The sequence below is a fragment of the Elephantulus edwardii genome, unplaced genomic scaffold (genome assembly GCF_000299155.1).
Source record: "Elephantulus edwardii isolate Elephantulus edwardi_28Jun2011 unplaced genomic scaffold, EleEdw1.0 scaffold00075, whole genome shotgun sequence".
In the NCBI taxonomy this organism is placed as follows: Eukaryota; Metazoa; Chordata; class Mammalia; order Macroscelidea; family Macroscelididae; genus Elephantulus; species Elephantulus edwardii.
Genome location: NW_006399825.1, coordinates 14353174 through 14362703, shown reverse-complemented (window position 1 = coordinate 14362703; position 9530 = coordinate 14353174).

Here is a 9530-nt window from a genome sequence, read left to right as displayed (position 1 = left end):
AATCCAAGTCATATTTTGGCTCCTGTGGATTTGGTTTAATTTTCCTCAGCTTCAGCTTGAACTTGCATATGAGTAATTGGTGGTCTGTTCCACAGGTTTGAATCCACCAGCTGCTTTATGGGAGAACAATGGGCAATGTCTTCCCTTGCAGGTTACTGCCTCTGAAATCCCGCTTACAATTGTGGTGGGGATGTTGGTCAAGGATGAGTTGGTTCCAACTTGATGGCATATAACAACAACAACAATAGTTTTATCAGTTTTTAATGGAAGAGGTAGGAAGAAAAACGGATCCCTTTTGTGTATGTTTGGAAGCAGGAGTGGCATCCACTCTAAATAACATATCTCTAGACACTAAGAACTTTGATAAATGACGATGGTTGTAGAGGGGCTTCAGGCCTTTTGTTCATGGGGTCGCTATGAGTTGTGCTCCACTTGAAGGCAATCAACAACAACAACATTGTGGATGTGTGCGTAAAAAAATCCTAATGGCTATACGTAACACTAACAGGTAAAACACTAAACAGGTAACTTCCAATCTGGGCTCTGGCTCTACTACTTTATCTACTTGTGTTCTTCTGTTGTTCACAGGGCTATTATTTTTAGAAGTTAATGGCCAATCCTGCTTCCTAATCTGTCTTAATCCAGGAGCTCTGTTAAAACAAGGATGGCCCTATTGGCATTTGAAATACGGCCTTTAAGTTGTTGTGTTGGAGGAAAATACTGAATATTCCACGGACTGCCAAAAGAACGGATATGTCTTGGAGGAAGTGCAACCAGAGTGCTCCTTAGAGGCAAGGATGATGAAGCTGCAACTCGCCTACTTAGAGCATGTTGTTAGGAGGGGCCATTCCTCAGAAAGGCATTTCATGTTTTAAAATGAGGAGGGTCAGCAAAAGAGAGGAAGATCCTTAATGAAATGGATTGACACAGTGACTGCAGCAATGGCCTTGAATGTGTCAAGGACAATGCAGATGGCACAGAATAGGACAGGGTTCAGATCCAGTGTTCATATGGTCTCTTTATGGGTCATAGTTGACTGAGCAGCACCTACCAACAACAACCAACAATGGCTTACTGAAAGGTTGAGAATTCAAGTGCATTAATTGGTCCAGTGGAGAAAATGAGCCGTTTCCTGTAATGATTTACACCCTCAGAAACTCAAAGAGGGTAACTATGAGTCAAACTCTAGTGGATTAAACCATGTTGCTCCATGGAAGGAAGATGGGGGAGTCTCCGTCTATAAAGATTGAACTCAACTCATTGCTATCATCTTGGAACTGACTCATAGCTGACTCTACAGTGGATTTTCAGAAACTATAACTCACACAGGAGAAGATTGCTCATCTTTCTCCCACAAGGCTGCTGGTAGATTTAAACCACAGAACAGATGCAGCCTTTGGTTTAGCAACACAACTATCTAAGGACTACACTACACCAGAGCTCCCTGGTTTATGGCCTCAGAAACCTGATGGAAGGTTCCCAGGAGTTAGCATCACACGCATGCAGCATGCACGCACGCAAATGTGTGTATTCACCTTTTCTTACCATTAGCACTTGGCTTACGTCTATCACTGGGCCATTTGGCAGCATCAGGATGGATGGTGAAGAGACTGAGATTGTTCACAGCTTTAGTTTGCTTGGCTCCACTGTCAACACTCTTGGCACCAGCAGCCAGGAAATTAAAAGGTGCATTGCCATGGGAAAGTCTGCTGTTAGGGACCTCTCCAAAGTACTGAAGAGCAATGATGTCTCTCTGGAGACTAAGGTGCGTCTGATACAGACCATGGTCTTTGTGATCACTTGCTATGCATCAGAGAGTTGGACAATGACTAAGGAGGATAGAAGGAGAATTGATGTCTTTGAGCTTTGGTGCTAAAGAAGAGTATCGAGGGTACCATGGACTGCTAGGAAAACAAAGAGATTCATCCTGGAAAGGGTTAAACCAGGCAGCTCCTTGGAGGCAAGGATTCTGAGGCTCCATCTAACATACTTTGTACATGATGTAAGGAGGGACCGGTCCTTGGAGAGGGACATCATGCTTGGTAAGGTGGAGGGACAGCGCAGGAGGGAAAGGCTCTCTATGGGGTGCATTGATTCAGGGACTGGGGTAATCGGGATGGGTGTATCAGAGACGGTGCAATTGGCACAGGACAGAGCAGAGTTTAGGGCTGTTGTACATAGGGTCGCTATGAGTCACAAGTGACTCAACAGCACATAACAACAACAACGTTATTCGTTTCTGCAGTTTTTGGTGCATTTTACTATATATGTTCATATTTCTTCCCTGGAAGAAGTGACATCGTACAAGTATATAAATAAACAAAATTGATACTACTTGTTTACAAAAGGCAATCTCAAGTAAGTAAATCCACTAAGAAGATGAAATTACTGATGAGTACGTTGCTATGGTGAAGACTAATCAGGAAGGAGAAATTCAAGGTTGCCAAACACTTAGAGCTACCAAGTAGATCTCTTTCCATTTTAAGTGATCTTGAAAGGTCATTAAGCATCGAGACAGTCTTTCTATGGGAAGCCTCTTATTTAACAAATTCTCCTTCCTTGTCTTTCCTTTACGGATGTTGTTATTAGTTTCCCAAAAGCTCTGTTATTATATCTTTATGAAATATTTCCATTTTCAAAATTACAGTTTTTCTTAAAGAATAAAGAATGCAATGGTGGCTGTTTCATGTTAGACGGAAAAGTATTTTATTTTGAAATATCTTATCTCCAAGTTGTTCAGGCTCTTAGAGAATGCATCCCAGAGAGCTTAGTGTAGGTTTTGGTAACTTTAATTACAGAGCTTTTTGCTAGGAACATTACAGCATTCTTTCTTTCTTTCAACCATACGACATCTTTTGAGGTAACAAGCGTTTTCTACTGATTAGGTCAACATGACAGGCAGTCTGTCCAAAAAATAGTGGAGAAAAAGTAACGTTATTCAAATATTCTATTTAAAATCTGTTCATGTTTATAGGAAGTTCTGGTGGTGTATCCAGAGGGAGTTGTACGGCTAATGCAAAGATAACACTTTTCTGGTTGCTCAGGTCCACCAGCAGCTCCATGAAAGAAAGATGGGCAATCCCTTCCCATGTGATTTATGGCCTTCGAAAACCCACTGCCAGTCAACAATATGGTTGTTAATTGTTGTCAAGACATGTCTTACTTATAGTGACCTCATGAACAACACATCTGAAGCCTTCCAATCCTGTGCCCTCCCTGACACTCTTGAGCTCATTGCTGCAGTCACTGTGTCAATCCACCTGGTTGAAGGCCTTCCTCTCGTTCACTGTCCCCCACCCTTCCAAACATGATATCATTCTCCAAGGAACAGCATCTCGCAATAACATGCCCAGTGTATGTGAGATGCAAGTTTAAAGTTGGTGGCCATGAGATGTTTATGTTTATATGCCTTTATATTAGAACATAATAATAATTTATGTCTACCAGGACACATACTGGGTCCTATATCAAGATTGGACAAACATTTTCTAGCAGTTTAGAAGCCCAACAGAAAAACAGTGATGACAGTGAATAAAGTGAAAGAACTGGACAATGGAGTGACTTACACAGCATTTCCAAAGATTAAGACTTCATATAACCCCAAAGACAGGATGCTTTGTGGTAGCGAGAAAACCGGGCGAAACTTTACATTTGAATAAATTGGGTAGAAATAATGAGCCACTCTGAACCACCTCACCACGCGGCCTTAATCAAGTGGGAGAAGAACAGGTTAGACACGGTGCACAGCTTGCGAGGGGTCCGAGTGAAATGACCCTGTGTAAAATATGACCGTATTAGTATAGAATAATATTGAGACTTATTAAGCATCAGGAGAGGTGGGAGTTAGGAGAGAGCTGGAAGAATTCTGCTGTAGTCACTGGAGTGTTATTGCCTCCACTCAGACTGCAGACATGGAAGCCCATGGCGTTTACCCATTTAATCTTGAGAAGGGCAGGAACCAGTGGTTAAAACTGTGAGTCAGCCTACTCTGCTAACCACTCAAATAGACATCCTTCTGGTAAAGGAAATTCAGTGAAATTCAAATGAGTTGACCAGTCAGCAAAAAACTGCTGCTGGCATTATTAATCTTCCAAATTCTAAAGATCTATCATACACATAAAAACTCATCATTGGGCACTTGTGGAGTAGGTATCCCTCACTTAAAGGAATGGCCATTGTCAGTGAAGTTTGCAGTGCACGGAATTTCTATCATATCAATCTTATTCTCCCATTGATTTCCATTGCAAAATTGGAGTTGCCTTCTGCTGTTAAATTCCATTAACTCTGGACCGAACCCTTTCAAAATGGCATGCTTAAAAGAAAAATGAGACTATTCTGATAAAATAGTGACAGTGATATTTAATATACTAATAGTAACAGTGTGCGGGATTCAGCATGTCACAACATAAATGCTCGGGATAAAACAATCTTACAAATTTCCCCTCAAATACTGCAAAGGGTAATAACCTCTAAAACATTAGCAATTTAATTTCTCACTAGCTTCAAAACTATCTTGGCATTTCTGTCATTATAGCATCAAAGAAATAATTTTTATTATGAAAACTATTTTCTCATTTTTTACCTAGCTTCCTTCCCAGCTTCCTTCCCCAGAAGCCCCTGAGTAGTCTGTCATGGTGTTTTGAGACAGAGAAAGCCAGGCAACCAGGCCCAGCCATAGCAGCTTACCCCAGTGCCTGCTGGGATTTCACTATTTTTGGAAGAAGTGAGCATCCCTTGGAAGGAATGTTGTAGAAGGAAGCGGTGAATCTGATGAAGGTTGGACTAGATACTTTCAATATCTTTTCCAACTTCTAAGATATAGTATTCCTGTCTGACATTGGTAATGTGCCTATGTTTACCATTCTATTTTTAGCTTCTATATTTTGCATAATATATATATTAAATGTCTGCATGTTTTGCATAATATATGTTGAATGGCTGGTTGAATTTAGATGATGATTTTGCTCTTCACTTAAGAATATTGATACTTCTAAGTGCTGGAAGCTGATTCTGGGAAAAGTAACTATAGATCTTACTCTACATAAGAGTCATGCACTTAGAACAAAACACAAAAATGAGCAGGCTTATGAGTCTGAGAGAGACGGCTGGAACCCTCAAGACTATGGAGAAAAGATAGACCCCTGACACACACTCTTTTCATTTTAAACCATACAGTGTTCCCTTGTTCTGTTTGGACAACATCCTTGTGGCTAAAATTTCAGCCAAACAGTAGACTGGTCTATAAGGTGAACAATAAAAGCAGGGAGGTGTTCACTTCTTAGAACAGTCAACTACATAAGATCAAAAGGGACGCATTTGCAAAGGGATAAAGCTCAAAAAGCAAGAGAGGTTAGAATAAAAGGGCTAATGAAAATGAGATTCACAGGGAGGAAGTGAGAAGAGTAACATTAAGAACAAAAAGAGGGAGAAAAAGAATTAGATACTACAGATGTAATAGCTTAGAAAGGCCAACTATCAAATGTTTGGGCACAGCATTGCTGATGGTAATCTTTTGCTTAATTCTTGAATTTAATAATTTTAGCATTTTGGTAAGGGAATTTTTGATAAGTGATAAATTATCTTAATTAGAGGGGGAAAAGTAAAGTCCTTCCCCAACAATATGCATTTTGCCAACAATGCACCAGGCCCATCCCTGTTGTCCCTTTAGCCTACTCCAATGTGGCACAAAATTCAGTATGTGTGTGAAAGAAAGAAGTAAATGAATGCTTTTGCTAAAATACAACATGTCTGCATAATTCTGAAGTCAAGGGCAAGGAAGTTCGGAATGCTTCTAGGAAATGATTAGAAAGTCATGTGCCAAGAGTTTTTGGCTAATTAACTAACAGCAAGCTGGATTTAGAAGAGTCCGTGGCAGCAGGGATATCATTCCTGATGTCAGATGGATCCTGGCTGAAAGCAAATAATACCAGAAGAATGTATATTTGTGCTTTATTGACTATACAGTCATTTGATGGCATGAATCATAACAAATTATGACTAGCATTAAGAAGAATGGAAAACTCATTGTTATGCTCATGTGAAACCTATACATAGACCAAGAAGCTGTTGTGTGAACAAAACAAGATAAAACTACATGGTTTAAAATTAAGAAAGGTGTGTGTCAGGGTTGACATACACCTCCTTCCTTCATACCTATTCAATCTGTATGCTGAGCAAATTATTGAAGAAGCTGTACTCTGAATAAGAATGTGGCACTGAGATTGAAGGAAGACTTTATCAATAACCTTCAGAATGCAGAAGACATATCCTTGCTTGCTGAAAGGATGACTTGAAACAATTACAATTACTGCAGAAGACCAAATACTGCAGCTTCCAATATATATTGCTTCTCAAAGTCAATTAATAAAACAAAAATCTCATCAATGGGCTTATAGGTAACATTATATTAGAAGGAGAAAAGATTGAAGCTGTTAATGGCTTCAGCTCATTTGGACCCACAATCAATACACTTGGTACCAGCAGTCAGCAGATCAGGAAACATATTGTACTGGGAAAGTCTGCAGTCAGGGAAAATAGTTTATGTATAATTGGTGACAGTTCTCTGAATGTTTGATAAAATTTACTTGTAAAACCATCTGGTCCAGGGCTTTTTTTGTCTGGAACTTGTTTTATTACTTTTTCTTCTTTAGCAATGAGTCTGTTCAATTTCAGTTTGTGTCAATTTCAGTAGATTGTGCATTTCTAAATTTTGTCCATTTCCTCTAGGTTTTCATGTTTGTTTGAGTATAGTTTTTCCATAATATTCTAATGTTAGCCTTTTTATTTTTGTTAAATCTATTGTGATGATGCCTGATTCATCTCTTATTCAGATGATTTGTGTCTTTTCCTTCTTTTCTTTTGTTAGTTTTGCTAGTGGTTTGTTGATTTTATTGGGCTTTTCCAAGAACTCCTAGTTTTGTTGACAGTTTCAATTATTTTTTATTTTCTATTTATTTCTGCTCTAATTTTTAAAATTTCAGTTTTTTAGAGGGTTTTGTGTGTTCTTGTTGTTCTTTTTCAATTTGTTGGTAATGTTGGATTAGGGAGTCAATGTTTTTTTCTGCCTTTTGATGTGTTTGCTTATTGCTATAAATTGACCTCTGATTACTGCTTTGGTTGTTTCCCAGAGGCAAGTGGTGTTTTCATTGTCATTTGTTCCAAGAAAGTTTTTAATTTCATTTTTTATTTCTTCTAGTACTTAGTCATGTTCAAGTAAGGTGTTGTTCAGCTTCCAAAAGCATGTTTTTTTCCTCCTTTATCCTCGTTATTAATTTCTAATTTTGTAGCATTGTGGTCTGAGAAGATACTTTCTATTATTTCTATGTTTTTTTAATTTATTGATGCTTGCCTTGTGACCTAAAATGTGATCTATTCTGTAGAACATTCCATGCACATTGGAGAATAAGGTATACTGTGCGACTGAGTTGGTTTATTTTGTGGTTTAATTCATGGGTATCTTTGTTGAGTTTCTATCTGGTAGTTCTATCTTTTCTTGAGAATGGTATATGAAAGTCTCCAAGATATATCATAGTCTTGTCTATTTCATTTTCCAGGTTTTTAATACATGTTTGTTTTATATATTTTGCAGGTCTTTTATTTGGTACATAGATATTCATTATTGTTACATCTTCTTGTTCTATTGACCCTTTAAGCATTATGTAGTAACCTTCCTTGTCCTTTGTGATTGTTTTTACATTGAATTACACTGCCTTGGTTGTCAAGACAGCATGGTACTGATATAATGACAGACACATATATCAATGGAATAGAATTGAGAATCCAGAAATCAGCCCATCTACCTATAGTCAACTAATTTTTGACAAGGAGATGAAATCACTTAAGTGGGGAAATGACAAGCTTTTTAACAAATGGTGTTGGCAAAATAGGAAAATTATCTGCAGAAAACTCAAGCAAGACCCACTCCTCACTTCATACACAAAAACAAATACAAGGTGGATTACGGACCTACGACTAAAACCAAGGACTATGAACTTCATTAAAGAAAAGCTTGGAAGAACTCTAGAAGTCCTAATCCGCATATAAACAGTCTTCCAACGATCCAAAAAAATTTACAACTAGGAGAGGATAATATAGATGAATGGAACCTTCTAGGAATCAAATCCCTATGGACATCCAAAAACTTCAACAGGGTAAAAAGGGAAGCCACAGACTGGGAAAAAGTAGTTGATAATGACGTGTCAGATAAAGGACTTATATTTAGAATTTATAAAATATTTGAGCACCACAACAAGATAAAAGTAAATAACCCAGTTGAAAAATGGCCACAGGGTATGAACAAACACTTCACCAAAGAAGACATTCAGATGGCATACAAACACATGAAGAAATGTTCAAAATCCCTATCTCTGAGATGCAAGTCAAAACAACTATGAGATATCATCCTATCCCAGTAAGAATAGCAAAATTTAACAGAATAGCAAACAACAAATGCTGGTGAGGTTGTGGAGAAACTGGAACCCTTATTCACCTTTGGTGGGAGTGTAAAATGGTACAGCCACTATGGAAGGTAGTATGGCACTTTCTCAAAAAGTTGCAAATAGAAATACCATTGGACCCATCTATTCCACTACTGGGAATATAACCCAAAGAAATCATAACCACCACCCAAGCAGATATATTCACACCCATGTTTATTGTGACTTTGTTCACAATAGCAAAGAGTTGGAAAAAACCTAAGTGCCCATAAACAAATGAATGGATAGAGAAGCTCTAGAATATTCACACAATGGAATACTTTGCAGCATAGGAAAACAAGGAACTCATAAAATATTATTCAAAATAGGTGACCCTGGAGGACATTATGCTGAGTGAAATATCTCAGACACAAAAGGACAAATTCTATATAGTTCCACTGTTGTAAAACAGGACTGACATAGGGGTTGGGGGGAGACTGAGAAAGATGGGATAAATTATGTATACTGCATTGAAACAAATGAGAGAGAGAACTTTTTAAAAAGGATATATGTTTAGGTATTATTGTCATGACAGGAGTCCAGAATGAAGGCTGCATAGTGGAGTAGACTTGGTGGAGGGATTGTATAACAGTTAAATAATTTTTCTTTTACTTTTCAAGGAGAAGAGTGAACTGGGAGTGAGGGTAGGCACGGAGAAAAGTGCAACAATGACAATGAATGAATGGAAATCCAAAGTCTCTGAAAATTTTCATTAAAATTAATAATACCAATAGTAAAATAATGTCCTTTATTTTATATTTGATATGTTATGAAAAATAACTTTATTAAATAGGTTGTTGTTGTTATGAACAGTCAAGTAGGAACCTACTCATAGTTGACCTTCCGGCAGGTTTTCAGTTCACAGGACGTGACTGCCCATCTTTCTCCAGTGAAGCAGCTCTTGGATTTAAAGTAAGTTTCTTTGGGTTGGCAGAACAACTCCTTAGCACTGAGTAGAGCTCCCGTTGTTAAATATGTTGTTGTTGTTGTTGTTGTTATGTGCCATCGAGTCGCTTGCGACTCATAGCGACCCTATGTACAACAGCCCTAAACTCC